Source organism: Ixodes scapularis, unplaced genomic scaffold, assembly GCF_016920785.2.
Source record: "Ixodes scapularis isolate PalLabHiFi unplaced genomic scaffold, ASM1692078v2 ptg001274l_1___fragment_3__unscaffolded, whole genome shotgun sequence".
Lineage (NCBI taxonomy): Eukaryota > Metazoa > Arthropoda > Arachnida > Ixodida > Ixodidae > Ixodes > Ixodes scapularis.
This window is the reverse complement of record NW_024610131.1, coordinates 169,375-188,131: the sequence shown is the minus strand read 5'-3', so window position 1 is coordinate 188,131 and position 18,757 is coordinate 169,375.

Here is an 18,757-nt window from a genome sequence, read left to right as displayed (position 1 = left end):
TGGCCGCTTCATTTTGTGCGATTTTGGAGTTTTTGACGCAAGGTGGAGAGTCATATGTGTTTATGCGCCAAATGACGTTGCTAACAGAGTAACGTTTTTTCACCATCTCCGGCCTTATTTAATTTGTGACAGGATGTTGGTTCTTCTAGGAGATTCCAACTGTGTTTGCGATGAAGCTGACAGAGCTCCAACTAAAGCGCGAATTGACAAGAGCGCAAGGCTGCTGCTAGATTTAGTTGATGAAAGCAATCTTTTCGATGCTGCTACAGTTCAGCTTGGCGGAAAACAGCTTCCATACACACATTTTCAAAATTCATCTCACGCAAGACTAGAGAGAATTTACTGCTCCACAGAACTGATTGAAAATTTAAATGGTTACGCGGTAGACCCAGTCTTTTTTACAGATCACTGCATGGTATCACTAACTGTTGGTCATAAGCGTAGAAATAAAAATACAAACTGGAAGCTATGGAAGCTTAATAACCAACTGCTAAAAGATGAAAAGTTTCTGGCTAGTACGACCGATCTGCTTCAGCAGATAGGACACACAACTGAGCATATATTTGTTAAATGGGAGCGTTTCAAGCAAGAACTCAAACAGCTGGCAATTGAGAGAGGTAGTATTATAAAATTTCAGAAGTCTGAGGCAGAAAAGACGCTGCAGCATAATTTACGCGTCTTGGTTGAGCTTGAATGCAAATATCCTGGGCAAGGTTTAGAAGATATCTCGCATAAAAGCTGAATTAGATCAATTTTATCACGAACGTTACCAGGGCGCGGTTGTGCGCACGCGTGCTGAAAAATATTTCTTGGGAGAACAGCCAACAAAAAAGGCAATGGAGGAGGAAAAAAGGTACGCGATGTCGAAAGAAATACATGAAATAGAACAAAATAGCGTGCTTATCCAAGATAAATGGATTATAGCGAATGCGTTTTGTGAACATTACAAGGAGGTTTTTGGCAATAATGCAACATCGAAAGATAATGAATATCTTAAAGAACTGGTATCTCTGCTGCCCCAGTTAGATCAACAGTGCACAAAAGAGCTGGAGCATGACTCAGCATGACTGAAATAGAAAAGGTCGTAGATGCCCTTCCAAACAAAAAAACACCAGGTCCAGATGGCATTACTGCAGAATTTTATAAATTGCGTAAAAATATCTTATGTCCCATCTTACTAGGGATTTTTCAAGAGGCCCATGAAACTAATTCTCTTCCACCTTCATTTCTGCGTACACATACTATTCTCATTCCAAAGACTGATGACAAGCAGAAACTCTTACATGTAACCTGCAATAGACCAATCACGTTATGCAATGTAGATTACAAAATATTCGCGAAATTGTTAACAAATAGATTACAACGTGTCATTTGCGAACTAGTTGGGAATCACCAGACATGTGGCATTCGTGGTAGAGCCATCCAGACAAATGTTCACATTGCGAGGAGTGTATTGGAATGTGTAACCGACAGCAGTAATCAAGTTGCAATACTTCAGATTGATCTCGCGAAAGCATTTGACCGTGTTTGTCATAACGTGCTTTTTACAATTCTTTCATATGTTGGCGTTGGAAATATGATATTTCAAGGTGTTAAAATGTCTTACAGTAACTGCTACACGAACTTAGTCATAAACAATAACGTCACACCGAACATTCCAGTCCGTTCTTCGGTTCGGCAAGGCTGTCCTTTGTCCCCCTTGCTTTTTACATTATACCTTGAACCCTTGTGCCAAAGTATAAAGAGAAGTGAGCAAGTACAGGGCTACATTTTGTGCAAAACAGAAATTAAAGTCCAGGCTTACGCAGATGATGTAGCCTACTTCTGCAAGGACAAGAAAAGCGTGACCCACGCTATAGAGCTCACACGCCGCTTTTGCGAAGCTACTGGAGCCTCACCAAATATCGAAAAGTGCTGAGGAGTCTGGCATGGTGCTTGGGCCACAACACCAGAGCAATATGAAGGCATTCAGTGGAGTTGCACTCCTTGCAATTACCTGGGAGTGCCCTTGAGACACTTCAAGAACAGCACATTCTATTGGTCCCAAGTTGCGACTGCCATAGAAAGGAGAGCCAAAAGTTGGTCTCACAGGAATTTGTCAATCTTTGCACGATCGACAGTTTGTAACGTATTTCTAGCGGCCAAGCTCTGGTATGTCCTGCAGGTCCTTCACTGTGCACGGACTAATATTCAAAAGTTGCACAGAGTGTTTGCCGTTTTCGTTTGGAAGTCCTCTTGGGAACCAATGCGCCGCGACAACTTGTTTCGTCGTGTGTCTGACGGTGGACTTGGCCTTCCTCATTTATTCATACGCCAATTGGTTTCACGATTTCTTTTTCTTAGAGACCAAGAACATCCCTTCCTTCGAGAAGTCGTACAAAATAGACTGGCATCTTCTCTTCCAGATTTTATTGTATCTTCCGCCGGAAGCCCAACGTGTGTGCTGATAGGGTACCTGAAAGAAGTAGTTGATGCCTTTAATTTTTTGTCTGTAAGATTTTCAAGAGATTATCTAACGGCTATAACACGAAAGAAGTTAACAAAAGACCTTGTAAGTGTCATCTTTCCGGCGCCAATGTATCGCATTATGTTTGATAATAACCCCGGCCAAGATGTACTACGTCGGGTAAAGAAAATGTGCATTCCCGCTGCGGCTAAAACCTTTTTTTTTAAACTGCATTGCTCCGTATTGCCTACCAAAGTGTGGTTACAAGAAAAGGGACTATTCGTACCATGGTCAGAAAACTGTACCCTGTGTAAAACACCTGAAACAGTAGAGCACGCTTTTATCCACTGCTGGGATGCAGTGTTCTTTTGGGATGTTTTGCAGCGCACTTTAAAGAAAGACATTGATATTACAAGTTACACGATTCGTTTCTTACCTGTTTCACCTGGGGATACCTTTCCTTATGACCTTGTAATTCTTCTGTCTTTGTACAGCATGTGGAAATCCCGTCTTGATGTTAGAAACGAAAACGTCCACCCAAAAACTGTACGCTTGCATTTCATCGACCTTGTAATCCGTGTCAAAAGTGTGTATGATACCCTGTCAGACGCACCCGACTGGCTACCATTGTTTACTAACCTGCGAGACATCAAAGAGTTTTGAAGTATGAGTGAACAGTGCACAAAATTGAACGTTAAATAGGCACTTTGGTATTGTCGTAATTTTTCCATGCAATAAAGAAAAAAAAATTCTGCTATGGTCGAGAGGTTAAAGCGCCGGTACTTGTCGTCGCGGCCTGAAAGTTCCGGGTTCAAATCGCGCCAGGGACTTCTTTTTTTTTATTTGTTTTTGTATTTTGCGCGTGTCTTACTTTTGAACTGTGATCCTTTTTTGGAAATCATCCACTTGCACTACTGCGCCTTACACGCTTTTACTGTTAGTCCCACCTGTTCAATCGAAACACCGGGAAGAAGAAAAAAAAGATCAACGCAAGTTAACGCGCTGATGCAATCATTTCGTAATGTTCATTAAAAGGAAACCAAGCTAACAGCATCAGTATGGCTTTCACACAAGCGGAGCCGAAACAAGCATCCTTTCCCCAGCGTTTACAATTTTATCTGTTTTCAAATAACGCTCTTGCTACGATTCCTTTCAATAACAAGAGACGCCTATTTAGGACTAATAAAAACTGCAGTTGTGGCAATTAAAAAAAAAAAAAAAAAAACACGCAAAAAAAAAATAAAAAAAAAAACTAGCAGCTGTGGATACATTGATTGAGCGAAATCCTACAGGCAAGGCAGCAGGTCAAACGTCTGAGAAAGTAGTAAAACTGAACTAAAAGAGATCATACTTTTACTTGCATGGAATGAAATAAAAAGTATATTTATACTCTTTACATTTTGTTGTGGCAATCGTTTCGTAATATTAACACATTACTTGTTAAATTTTAGTTAGACTAGCAGACGATCACGACCAAATGCAAAAATGAATCAGGCATCGACCATCCCAAACCCTCTCTCTAATGCAAACACCTAAACTGACTTTGGATCAACAAAGGAATTAATTATAATTAATTCCATTTCTTGATCCAAAGTCATTTTAGGTGTTTGCATGAGAGAGAGGGTTTGGGATGGTCGATGCCTGCTTCATTTTTGCATTTGGTCGTGATCGTCTGCTAGTCTAACTAAAATTTAACAAGTAATGTGTTAATATTACAAAACGATTGCCACAACAAAATGCAAAGAGTATATATATACTTTTTATCTCATTCCATGCAAGTAAAAGTATGACCTCTTTTAGTTCAGTTTTACTACTTTCTCAGACGTTTGACCTGCTGCCTTGCCTGTAGGATTTCGCTCAATCAATGTATCCACAGCTGCTAGTTTTTTTTTTGCTTTTTTTTGCGTGTTTCATTTTATTTTTTTTTAATTGCCACAACTGCAGTTTTTATTAGTCCTAAATAGGCGTCTCTTGTTATTGAAAGGAATTGTAGCAAGAGCGTTATTTGAAAACAGATAAAATTGTAAACGCTGGGGAAAGGAAGCTTGTTTCGGCTCCGCTTGTGTGAAAGCCATACTGATGCTGTTAGCTTGGTTTCCTTTTAAAGGGATACGGAATCGAAACTTGAAATATAGAGAAAACATCATGAAATGAGTTCAATGTGATTAGCTAAGCCTGTAATGAATAATCGCACGGTCGTATTTTGAGCAGATGGCTATATTTTATGCTCTAAATGCCGCGATTTTGGCGAGCGCTTCAAAATCAGCCATGGAGGAGCGCGATGCATCTCGGGAGATCCGGCAGACGTCTTGACGTCATCATGCCTCGGACGACCAAGCGTACCGTAGTGACGAGTTTTGCCACTTGGAGGCGTCAACGCGTTACAATCTCGCTTTGTCGAAGTACCCAAGGGCTGTAGATATCGCGGGGCCAGCACGCGCACCAAACCTGAGAACAACCGAAGCACGCGTTTGCACGTCGCGCGAGAGCTGAAAACAAGGTGGCTCACTTCGTTTTGGCTCTTTCCACCAAGACGCCTCGGTATTGCGTTCAAGCCTAGGCAATCCATACCAGTGAGCGGACATACCGCTGCGGCGCTGCTTTCAGAGGCATGTTGTCGTCACGACATTCCATTGAAGCTTCATAACCAACTACCAGGTGGTTTTTGATTATCGTTTAATTCACTTTAAAATATGTTTTCTTGCGTTTTCTAGCGCAATATTTATGTTTCTGTGGTTGTGCTGCTACCTCCGTCGTGTTGAAACAAAGAAACGAGCTCCAGAATTTGGTTTCCGTACCCCTTTAATGAACATTACGAAATGATTGCATTAGCGCGTTAACTTGCGTTGATCTTTTTTTTCTTCTTCCCGGAGTTTCGATTGAACAGGTGGGACTAATAGTAAAAGCGTGTAAGGCGCAGTAGTGCAAGTGGATGATTTCCAAAAAAGGATCACAGTTCAAAAATAAGACACGCGCAAAATACAAAAAAAAAAAAAAAAGTCTCTAGCGCGATTTGAACCCGGAACTTTCACGCCGCGACGACAAGTACCGGCACTTTAACCTCTCGACCACAGCAGAAGGCGCGAGGCGCGGCGCCGGCGGAGGTATTGGCGACGTGCGCGACCGAAAGCGTCGCTGTGGTCGGCCCTTCACGATTGGCCCAAAAGCTGACTATGACGTCGGAAAGGGTATACCATCGACGGAAATAAGAAGAATGAAGGAACTTTAATTTCGACGGTGTTGGCAGTGTTCCTTTGAGAGCGCAATGATTTCAGGCTTCCACCATGCTATTTACAAACACCATCGAGCTTGTTGTTCGCGAGGTAATGACGTCACAAGGGGGAACCATAGGAGGGCGCCACCAAAACATCTCGCCGCTAATATAAAAATACTCCTACCGCTTTTATCTCGTGTGGTTTTTTCTTTATTTTGGCTCCTATTTGCCCTCCTTGGCCGTAACTTTACCTACCGCTCCTACAGTATAAAGGGGCGGTCAATTAGGTTCCAGTTGAAAGTCCCTCCAATCAGTTTCTGCGAGCGAAATTAGGCTTTTGTGCTTGAAGCGATGCGGATCTCTCCGCCATTAGGCAGGGACGCTAGGTACTTCCTTGTCCCCATGGAGCTGGTCACGTGACGTAAAAATCCCTCCTGGCCGCGGCCGCGTCCGCAGCCGCAAGATCAGCAAACCGGCCCTGGGTTCCATTCCAACCCCTGCCCGTATCGATCTGAGTGAGCATTGTGTCGGCGCGCGCTCGCGTATCATTATATTGTTTATATTGTATTCTAAATCTACGCTTTGCTAGCGGAATTTTTCGCCGTCACTTTGAAACATGCATTCAGCACACGCCCGTCGGGCCCGCTTTTCCCCGGGTATGATCTAGTAAAATTTGTTATTACTGCGTGGTGCACGTTAGAGGCCCTGAGGCCTTCAGGCTTAAGGGCCTTTAAGGCTGTAGGGAACTCGCTGAATGTTTCATCTACAGGTGACGGACAAGTTGCCCTAGAGGCAGACTAAGTTTCGGCTGTCCAAACATGCATACGACATAAATACTTAGGAGTTACTAGAATAGTAACTAAGTCCATATAAAAAAAAAATAGCCGATGATATGGCGACTCAACAGTTTCCTTGGAAAAATCTGTAAAGTGACTATAGTCGGTTACAAGTCAAGAAGGCAGCGGCAAATGCCCCTCAAAACGAACCTTGTATTCCTCCGCCACCAATCGCATTCCGTTGTTTCCGTGACGTCATGACCTGCCCGAACCAATCTTGTTCTGGCAAATGAATATTTTCAACAACGGGTACCGGGCAGATTCTCTACGACTCCAGTATCGTGCAGCAATTATTCTGTTTTTTTAATGCAGTTTTTCACTTACCCGAGCATACGTCGCTACGTCGTAACCGCGTCCACTTTTATTCGCAATAGGTTCTGCGCGACAGCGTGAGAATCCAGCGATAGCATTTGAAGGTGAACATTTCGGCAGACGTCTGCCTGGTTGGGTTAAATGTTATAAATGAATAAAGGGCAAACGCCAACCAATCCCTAAAAAATCGTAGGGTCCCAACGTTTCGGTGCCGGCTCGGCACCTTCTTCAGGGGGGCTATTTAAAGGAGAAGCAGCTTCTTTCTTTTCTTCTGCGGTGAATGTAGCGCAGTATCTTCGTTTTTTTACGGTGGTTAGTTTTCAAACTAGGTGCGGTACCTTCGTTTTCTTCGAAGTTGGTTATTTACAAACGAGGATCGGCATCTTCGTTTTCCTCTATGGTAGGGGCCTGTTTCTTTGGTGTTTTCTCTAAATGTCGTAGACCACTGACGTATGCTGAGGGCAAGGTGCCGGAGGATCGATTAATATTTCCTGGTGTGGTCTGTATGCGCCATGACTCAATAAAGAGTCGTTGCCGCCAGTTGGTTTCTACATCCAGGATTCGGGTATTTTCAAAGTCGATGCGGTGGTCATTGTCCTCGCAGTGTTTGGCAACAGCGCTACGCTCTCGATCAAATTTTCGTACGTCATTCTTATGTTGGCGGACTCTTTCCTTGAGGTTTTTTGTTTCGCCGACGTATGAAGTGGAACACTCAGCACAGGGAATCTGGTACACAATGCCTTGTGCTTTTTCTCTCGCTGGACGGTCTTTCGGACGAGGCATTAGGCGCCCAAGTGTCGAAACAGGTTTGTGAGCCACCTGAATACCTTCTTTGGCCAGCGTACGAGCCAGAGTTTCGCTAGTTCCCTTTATATAAGGTACACAGACGCGGATGTTAGGGCGGGACTGCGTGCTATTCTGTGGGTGCTCAAGACTGCGACCAAGACGACGGGCAACACGGCTGATGTAGCTGTTGGTGTAGCCATTCTTTTTGAGGTCGGCGATGACAGCCTGTTCTTCACTTTCTTTATCTTCCTTTGAGGAGCAGATGTTCCGAGCTCTGGACAACAGGGTCGCAACCACCGACGCCTTGTGACTCGAAGGGTGGTATGAGTCAAACCGAAGGTAACGTCCAGTGTGGGTCGGCTTCCTGTATACAGTGAACTCCATGTCTTCACCTACTCGCTTGACAAGCACGTCCAGAAACGGCAAGGTGCCGTTTTTTTCAAGCTCTAATGTAAACTGGATGGCCGGCTCGATGGAGTTGAGGTGAGCTAAAAAGTGGTCCACCTCTGATGTTTTTAGGATACAAAAGCAATCATCGACGTACCGTAGGAACACTTTGGGGCTAGCCGGAAATGAGTGCAGCGCCCTTTGTTCGATTGCTTCCATCGTCAGGTTTGCCGTAGTAACCGAAATAGAAGCTCCCATTGCGGTTCCGCTGGTCTGGCTGAAGAACTCTCCTTGGAAGCTGAAGTAGGTGTGGGCGGGCACCCAGTCGATGAGGGGATGGTGGCCGGCTGTCCGGATAGAAATGGCCGCCCGATGAATCTGAATAGCGATGGCAGATGATGGAGATGAGTGGCGGAGAGCACGGATGGCTTCCTGAGAATCTGTATATATTACGATTCTGGAGGAGGGTACCAGGGTGAAAGTGTTAACGGAGGTTAAGCAGTGCAGTATAGCACAAAGTTCAGCGTCACTAGAGGAGCAGGGGGTCATGAAGACTTGTGTACCGCGTCGACGACTGTCGACATCGCACCATGCCGTGCTGAAGATTGGCGTGGAGTTATTGTCCACAGCCGCGTCCGCGTAGAAAACTAGAGCCGATGAAGAGCGAACAAGGAGAGAGCGGAGATGTCGGCGAGCAAAGTCGCTGCGGCGGGCTTGCGCTTTTTCACCCATGTTCCGAGGGAGGGGACGGTGTGCTGTGAGAGGGCAGAGCTCTCATGGCGGGGGTGGGGTGGGAAAAGGGAGGAGGTGGTCGATGTTGTAACCTAGCTTACGCAGTGTGAAGCGCCCCGCTAGAGCGGCTCGGAGTCGAGTTTCTTGAGTTGCGATCTGGGTGGAGGCCAGGTCGTCAAGGCTGTTCATCTGGCTGCAGCTGGTGAGCGCATCGATTCGCGTGTATCTCGGAAGGCCGGTGACAATTCGTTGCAGTTCCCGATTAATTATTTCGAGCCGGAGTTGTTGGGTGCCGGTAAGGTGGTAGTACGGGTAGCCGTACATAATGCGGGACACCACGAAGGCCCTAGCAAAGATATGGAGATCATGTTCGTGCACCCCGCGGGAGCGGTGGGCTACCCTGTATAACAGGTGGTTCAGCTGTTTCGAGGTGCATGGTACGCTGAAACCAAGTCGCCGCCCGGCTGTCTTGGTCGAGGTGAAAACCAAGAATCCGGATGCTCGTGCGGCGTGAGATGGGAGTACCTGCGAGCGTGAGCTGAATGCACTGTTTTTCTGCTTCTTTTGCTGGTGTGCGACGACCGCCATGAATAGCGACGAACTCCGTCTTGTCGGGAGCGGGAGCGAGGCCAACAGACTGGATGTAGTCGTGAATGATGTCGAGCCCAGCTTGAATGGCATCCTGTTGGTACCCGGGTGAGCCAGAGTGGGTCCACAACGTAATATCGTCGGCGTAGATCGCATGTTCGAGGTTAGGCACCTCACTAAGGCGGGGAGGAAGGCCAGCAAGGACGATATTGAAAAGTACTGGAGAAAGAACGGACCCTTGTGGAACGCCCACTCGGTTTGTATGGGTGATTCCGTGGGATGTGCCGACGTGAACAGTGAAAGTGCGATCTTCGAGGAACGCCGCGATGAAGTTGTATGCCCGATCGGTGATGCCTAGCTGTTGTGCCATTGAGAGGACGGAGGTGTGCGGGACGCTGTAGGGCAGTATCTTCGTTTTACGGTGGTTCGTTTTCAAACCAGGTTCGGTACCTTCGTTTTCTTCCAAGTTGGTTATTTACAAATATTTAATTGATGTTGTTTTGGATGTTAAGAAGCTGGTGTCTGCTTTTGGAAAAAAATATCAGAGAATTTGAGGGAAGCAGATTTGGTTCTCTCAAATGCTTCCGAACATTCTGCTTGCTCTCAGGGGCCCTGTCAGTCGTATGCTTATGCTTCGAAACCCAGGTACGTGACGCGTGTACCCCCACTTGCGTCGCGTCGCGGCCTGACGTAGTACCGGTAAACACGCTCCAACTTTTTCAATTTACTTTAGAAGAAAAATTTGTCCACAATATCGATCGCAGCATTGGTTTAATAATTTGTAAAAGATAAAAAAGTATGTCAATAAAAATTGATTACTAGGGCAGCTTCCCACTTCATGAGTTTTGGCTTTCTTCTATGCGAAATATTTGTTTAAATCAAAAATTGAAAACATGCCGAATACTCAGATGTCCTGATCTTGGTCCGAATGCAAGTGGCAGGATGATTTGTCTTTCTAACAATAAAATCAACAATGTTTAAATCAACAGAAAGCTTAAACCGCCTAATTACCTTTCTGGTGTATGTTTATCTCTGCATTATACCAGGCCGTAGCCGCGAACGAGCTCTTCAGAGTCTGCCATCATCTTTCTGGTCTACCTTGGCAAAGACAGACTCCTGTAAAAAACATATTGAGCTTCTTGGAGGCAACTTCGCTGTCCTCATTGTCAGAGCTTCCATGGAACCATCGGAAAGAATGGTACCTGTCGTTTCATCGACACATATTTCATCAACTTTTTACGACTCTCGTTTCATCGACACTGATTGTTTCATCGATACTACCACACCGTGCCGTGAAGTTTCATCGACAAACAAATTGCACGCTGTAGGAACATTTTGTTGTGCGTTTATCACTGGGGCACATGTTAAAATATCCGACCCATCCAGTTCACGACGCTTTGCAGGGACAGTCTGCAACAGTTTATTACAAAAATGTGGACTTACCCACATTTGTGCAAAAGGTGTAATCGCCTTTTCCGTTGGTGCTGCTGTACTGCCACCATCAGCTGACCCAGAGGTAAAATATATAGTGCAGGTCACGATTTGGTGTCTTTTCTCGTACCGGAATCAAGTGGGTCGCCTCCTGCAAGGCCTGAGGGTGTACTGGTGGAGCAGAAGTTTAGGATCAGTCTAACGGGCTGCTAAGGAGTTATCCCATACGACGAATCATGCAGAGCTCTTTGAAGGTTGAGGTCTAAGGCTTGCAACGAGATCAGATAGGTAGGTGGTCGCTTCCCACTGTCGGTGTGCACTCGCCATACCCCTCGGCTTGAGTCGCCCCACGTTAACCCTTAGCTCTCAGGCCCGAGCCCGCTGTACGCGTCATAATTTTGCACCAATAACGCCGATAACGAGTCCATTTTGTCCAGTCCAGAACCATTTAAAATTTGCCTGATGGCTCCTTACCCAATTCCAGGTCGTGAGCTTTACAAGAAGAGAAACGTGACATTCATTTTCTTATTTAGAGTGCATTTTGTCGGGAAATGGGTATCTAGAAATGATGACTGCGATAGTATTAAAGTAACGCAGCTCGAAAAGGAGATTTTTGAGCGGTGCCACTCATTTCATCAAGTGACATTTCCCCGACAGTTCGTTTCATCAAAGGTGCGACGTTTTATCAACAGATTGTTTCATCGACACTCGCTCGTCAACATATCTTGCTATGTTTCGTCGACAACATTTTTGTTTGGTGGTGCGCTGGTTTGTTGGTGAGCAAGGGTACGGGTACATGCACGGGGGCAGGACCACCCTTATACGCTGCTGCGAAGCGGCATGTACGAGTGGGCAGGGTAAGTCCACATTTTTGTAATGAACTGTTGGAGACTGTTGCCGAAAAACATCGTGAACTAGGTGGGTCGGATAGTTTAACATGTGCCCCAGTGATAAACGCGCAACAAAATGTTCTTACAGCGTGAAATTTGTGTGTCGATGAAACTTCACAGCACGGTGTGGTAGTATCGATGAAACAAGAGTCGTAAAAAGTTGATGAAATATGTGTCGATGAAACGACAGGGACCCTTCTTTCTGATGATTCCATGGAAGCTGTGACAATGAGGACAGCGAAGTTGCCTCCAAGAAGCTCACTATGTTTTTACACGAGTCTGTCTTTGCCAAGGGAGACCAGAAAGATGATGGCAGACTAGCTCGTTCGCGGCTACGGCCTAATATAATGCAGAAATAAACATACACCAGAAAGGTAATTAGGCGGTTTGAGCTTTTTCTTGATTTAAACATTGTTGATTTTATTGTTATAAAGACAAATCATTCTGCCACTTGCATTCGGATCAAGATCATGACATTTGAGTATTCGGTATGTTTTCAATTTTTGATTTAAACAAATATTTCGCATATAAGAAAGCCACAACTTATGAAGTGGGAAGCTGCCCTAGCAATCAAATTTTATTGACATACTTTTTATCTTTTACAAATTATTAAACCAATGCTGCGATCGATATTGTGGACAAATTTTCCTTCTAAAGTAAATTAGAAAAGTTGATACGTGTTTACCGGTAATACGTCAGGCCGCGACGCGACGCAAGTGGGGGTACACGCGTCACGTACCTGGGTTTCGAAGCATAAACATACGACTGACAGGGCCCCTGAGAGCAAGAAGAATGTTCGGAAGCATTTGACAGAACCAAATCTGCTCCCCTCAAATTCTGTGATATTTTTTTCCAAAAGCAGACACCAGCTTCTTAACGTCCAAAACAACATCAATTAAATATTTGTAAATAACCAACTTGGAAGAAAACGAAGGTACCGAACCTGGTTTGAAAACGAACCACCGTAAAACGAAGATACTGCCCTACATTCACCGCAGAAGAAAAGAAAGAAGCTACTTCTCTTTTAAATAGCCCCCCCGAAGAAGGTGCCAAGCCGGCGCCGAAACGTTGGGACCCTACTATGTTTTAGGGATTGGTTGGCGTTTGCCCCTTATTTATTTACAGCATCACTGGCTTTATCATTTGTATGTCACATGTACGTAACAGCTCATTATAGTGAACGCGGGTGAACCCGCGGGTACTATCGCAGTCATAGATTACCGTGCAGCTGTTTGCGACGCGGAAACTTGACAAGGACGCCAAGTTTCACAGATCAGTGCATACTGCTTCGAAGGCGTCATTTCATTAGACAGACTATTTATTAACGCCAGCAAAGATACGGTCGAAATCGGGTGAAGACACTGACTGTGTTCGCGGTTCACTTATGCCCCTCCCGCACAGCCCACTACACTTATAAAGGAGAGTATGGTGACCGCTGCATTTTAACGTCGCTCCACGGAAACCACTGCGAAGAAAACCCGATGCCGTCACAATGCTGAGGCGCAACCTGAGGCAGAGGAGCAGACGGCGTTTGACATCTGTACGATGCTAGGCCTTACTGCCGCATCGAACTTTTCGGTGGCAATGCTATCGCTGGATTATCACGCTGTCGCGCAGAACCTATTGCGAATAAAAGTGGACGCGGTTACGACTTAGCGACGTATGCTCGGGTAAGTAAAAAACCGCATTCGAAAACAGAATAATTGCTGCACGATACTGGAGTCGTAGAGAATCTGCCCGGCAGCCAAATGAAAATATTCATTTGCCAGAACAAGATTGCTCGGGCAGGTCATGACGTCACGGAAACAACGGAATGCGATTGGGGGCAGAGGAATACAAGGTTCGTTTTGAGGGGCATTTGCCGCACCTTCTTGACTTGTAACCGACTATAGTCACTTTACAGATTTTTCCAAGGAAACTGTTGAGTCGCCATATCATCGGCGTTTTTTTTTTGTATATGGACTTAGTTACTATTCTAGTAACTCCTAAGTATTTATGTTGTATGCATGTTTGGACAGCCGAAACTTAGTCTGCCTCTAGCGCAACTTGTCCGTCACCTGTAGATGAAACATTCAGCCAGTTCCCTACAGCCTTAAAGGCCCTTAGGCCTGAAGGCCTAAGGGCCTCTAACGTGCACCACGCAGTAATAACAAATTTTACTAAACCATACTCGGGGGCAAGCGGGCCCGACGGGCGTGTGCTGAATGCATGTTTCAAAGTGACCGCGAAAAATTCCGCTGGCAAAGCGTAAGTTTAGAATACAAAATAAACAATATAATGATACACGAGCGCGCGCCGACACAATGCTCATTCAGATCGAAACGGGCAGGGGTTGGAATAGACCGATCTCACCAAGCGTTCGGCGCATGCGTGACGCCGCCATAAATTTAGTTCACAGGAGGCAGACCGCCGTGCTTGCGAGGGCTCGTGCCGTCTCGTACTCTACACACGCAGAGCTCCAGCGAGGTTGTCGCACGTGCAGAAAGACTAAAGTTCCCTCGATGCATTGCGGCTGCGGTGGCGTAGTCAAACTGGCTGGTGAGATCGGTCTATTGAACCCAGGGCCCTAAAGCCCCTCTATCCTGAGAAAAGTGGCGCCATTCATTGTTGTGAAAATGCTCGAGACAAGTGCCGCGCGCCACAGCGAGGAACATGGAGTATGAAATCTAGCTCAGTGCTGCGCTGTGCCGCTATGATCTTCCCAAGGGCTGCACGTTGCACGTGCCTCGTGCATAGGCGCACCTTGCGCTACTTTTGAAACATGAAGGGGCTTTACACGATCCTGGGTTGACGCCACGCGCCCAGCACGTCCTCATTAAATGTGCATGAAAAAAGACGAAAACGTCTCGTGCCAGCCTCGCGCTTTTGCCATCAAAGCACCGGCTGTTCCAACTTGCGCGCCTATTGCTGTTGGCGAACGTCCCTGTACGCACCTCGCAGCGGCTCAGTGTACTCGAAAATGGAGAGCGTTAGCCCTACTTCTGAAGACGCTAACAAGTACGAGGTTACTAGCGGGAGTTCAATATTCTCCGGGAGATCCTCCACCGGAACACTGGCCAGCGACGGTAGCCATTCCGTAAAAGCCAGAGCCGAACCCACTTCGCAGAGCCATCATCAAAAAGCGAAAGAAGGGGATTACTCCCGGAATCGCAGTGCACCTCGAATTAGCACCTCGCCAGCTAAAAGGTGGAATCGGGCAGTTCCCGATACCGCCCATTCTCCGAGTCCAGTCAGATTCCGACAAAACGTCAGCTCCAATCAAGAGGAGTTCAACGGCAAAGAGGTGGAAGGGGACACCAGATGCCTTAAGATGTGGTTCTTCTGCATCGCAAGTGCGGGAACCATGTTGATTCCCATCGGCCTGGTGCTCCTTGGATACCTGTCACAGTTAAACAAGATTTCATCCAACAGCAACAGCACCACTGTCGACTTGATGACGCGTTCCACCGCAAGTCTAAGGACAACTCTAAATCCCTTGGCGGCCGTCGAGTTGAATTGCTCTGGTGCAGCGAACCTGGAGGACAACATCAACGGTCTGTGCCGTAATAGCAGCAATTTTTTCATGCGACATACAAAGAACCTCCGTTTTTTTTGTCTGTTTAACAACTCAAGATTCCGCAAACAGGAAGACTTCCATTAGCTCCCGGAGCATCTACAATTCGACCTTTGTCCATACGTCATCTATTGGTCAATGAGCATCGATGATGGCCAAGTAAGAAGTAGAGTTCCAGCATTTGACACGCTGTACGGCATCTCGGAGCTGAAGAATACTTCCGACCGCCTCAGTGGGAACAAAACCAAGGTTCTGGTAGCCCTCGGCGGGTACCCCGAAGACAGTCCTCAATTCTCAAGGTTTGGCAGAGACCCTGTGGCCATGGACAGCCTAGTCGTCGACATCGTGACTATGATGGTCGACCTTCGGCTGGACGGGATCGCCGTTCACCGCGTTGTGCCCACGGGCATCTGCCAGCCTTCCGACGTTCACAACACACTGTCAGCTCTTTTCGCTAACGTGAGGAAGCTTTTGAATCTGAACAATCTATCAGCGCTGATGACGCTCATTCTTCCATACGGAGACAACGTAACCGTAGCATCGATGCCGCCGGACCTGGTGGACTTTTTTTTCTTCATGACCCACGAGGTTCTATCGGAAAAACCTAACCTTGGCGTTTGCAAGGACGTCACGACGAAAACACTCGAGTTTCTCATAAGTATCCCTGGGTATAATAAGCATCAGGGAAAGCTCTGCGTCGGTATTTCAGTGGCTGCCATCCGCTTTGATTTACAAGAAGATCGTTATTTAACATCGACCCGCTTTCCCTATATTCCGGGCCGGGCGCCGCTTTTCGAAATGTGCACAGGACGACTACCCGACGAAACGGACTTTTCGCTTGGATGCACAATTTACGTATATCCGGACGTGCTATCCCCAATGGCTGTACTATATGCGTACCCGTCAGCAGATGTCATAAACGATCTCCTTCACCTGCACCTTTCAAACGGAAGCTCTCGGTGCACCCTTGTCGCTGACCTTGACTTCGAGACTTACAGGCCGGGCTGTTCGAAGTCATACCCAATGCTGACAAGGCTATACCAAGAGGTGTGACTAGACACCGGGTAACTAAATTATGTGAACCTGTATATAATTTAAAGTTTTCGTAGTTTCGTAGAAGTTATCTTCCAGAAATGGAGGACTTCTTGTTCATACCCCTAATTATATATTTTGTCTGCCCTAGAGAGAATATTTTCTCATTTTTGGAACTCATATATGAACCACCTCCTGTTTCCTTTCCTAGTACTTCTGATAAAATATAAACCAGGCACGAGGGGCAGTGCATTATTTTGTGCGTCCGTGGTTTTCTGAGTTCGTTCAAAGACCTGCCTCTCAAAGGCATTTCTTGTTTGGGTTGAGAAATGGTAAGGCAGAAATTTGTATATCTCGTATTGTCAGACTGTAGTTGTTAAGGGGTGTTCACAAGAGGGCCCTCCCTTTTCCCCCGGGATGCGCATCACGTGGTAACTACGTCACGTTGACGTAGACACCCCGGAGGGATGGGGCAGCTTGTGCTCGGGCTGCACCAACGTCTTCGCGTGAGATCCCTTTGCAATTGACTGCACTTAGTTCGCGTCCCTAGTAAAAAAAATCATTTGTATGAGAAATTTCTTGTGTCCAATAAACACATATGAATCATACAAGATATATAAGAATATATAAGAACATATAAGAACCATATAAGAATTATATGAGAACTATATAAGAATTATATAAGATATATAAGAACCCCATAAGAAACATATAAGAAACTTCCCACTAGTTTCTTATATGGTGTTTGTATGTTCTCATATATCCAATATAGTTCTCATATAGTTCTTATATGGTTCTTATACGGTTCTTATATTTTCGTATATACCTTGTATGATTCATATGTGTTTATTGGACACAGAAATTTCTCATACAAATGAGAATTTTCAATAGGGGTGTCTGGCATCCTGGCACATCCTGCCACATTTAGCCCCGATGAGAGGAACTTGCGCCAACGTTGAGCCGAAACTTGATTTCATTTTATTAAATACTGGTATTATAAAGGCTCAGGCCCCGCTGCACGTACTAATCGTTGTGGTAGGCTTGTGCCGATTTTCAAAACTTTCGAATTTTGCCGCAAGTAGCGCACTATCCTCAAGTAGTGTTAAGAAATTTCGCAATATCTCTTATGTTCCAACCCAGGCAGCAGAACAATATTGGTCCCGCTTTGGTCCTATATTTGTAAATAATGACAACGATATTAGCCAATAACGGAAAGTGCGACGCGTCGCTATATTGGTTCACTATTGTGTGCCCATTTTGGCCTTTGCTGTGGACCCATTATTGACCAATATTAGTTCAAATTTCGAGCCAATATTTAGAGAAAAACTATCCCAATATAATCGAATATTGGTGCACATTTTGTTGCCAATATTTGCCATAGTAACTGGCCTAATATTGGTCACTATTGGTACGCGTTTTTGTGTCAGTATTAGCCGCACGAACTTCGCCAATGTTGGCTAGTATTGGTACAGATTTTCTAGCCAATATTGGCTACACCACTTTCCGCAATCTTGCTCTATATGGTTGCCCTCTCCTAGCCTATATTGGCAGCATGGACGTCTTAATATTGTCGGCACTTTGATACTTTAGACCCATGTTCCGGATAAAAAGAACAGGACGCGGGATGGCCAAAAAAACATGCTTTTCCTGCAAGGCTCGTCAAATTATGAGGCGCTGGAGAAATGCAGCCTTCTGCGTTAAATCCTTATTTCGAACTCTTGTTGTTCGCCTTCCGCCCATTGAAAAGCATGCGGGAAGGGCCTTAGAACGCACCTGGTATCGCTGCGCCGCAGCGTTCTTTCGCATCAAAAAGTTCGTCTGCTTCCCTCGCCGTCACCATGGCAACGAACGCCGAATGAATAGAAGCACGCACGGTACCGCCGCGTGAAGCCAGCAACAGCTGACGCCATTTTACGAACGCCGTCTGCTAGCCAAAGCCGAACGCGGTGTGTCAGATCAACCGCCTCCGCCGGTGCGCCGTTGGCAAAGACGACGAAGCTGAGACACGCCGACGGCGATCGAGCAAGCAACAACACCGCGGGACGACTGCAACGGCGGCATTTATTCGGATCAAAGGCCGGCTCCGCCGGTGCGCCGCTAGCAAAGACGACGAAGCTGAGCCACGCCGACGACGAATGGGCGAGCAACAGCACTGCGGGACGACTGCAACTGCGGCATTTATTGGGTTCAAGGGCGCGAAATAAGCAAGAACAATTTTTATTTGAATCATAACACGCGATATCCAAGTTGGGGACCACATACCTTTGCTGGGTCTTTCCTGTGAACTTTTTACAGAGACACGAGGTGCCGCATTCAAAACACAGCTCCGTTTGCAAAATATGGGGGCCCTGGAAAGGACCGTTTAGACCGCTACCAGAACCTATAACTGACGTAACGAGCACTTGACGAGCGGTTGGCGCATAAGTCGTCTTTATGCATTCAGGCGGGTGACGGGCTCAGCGCAGCGCATCCCTCGAAATCACCGGGGCCGTCGGAATCCTCGCCCTGTCTGCGTCGGGGCTCTAGATTTTGGCGGCCGCGGCGACGAAC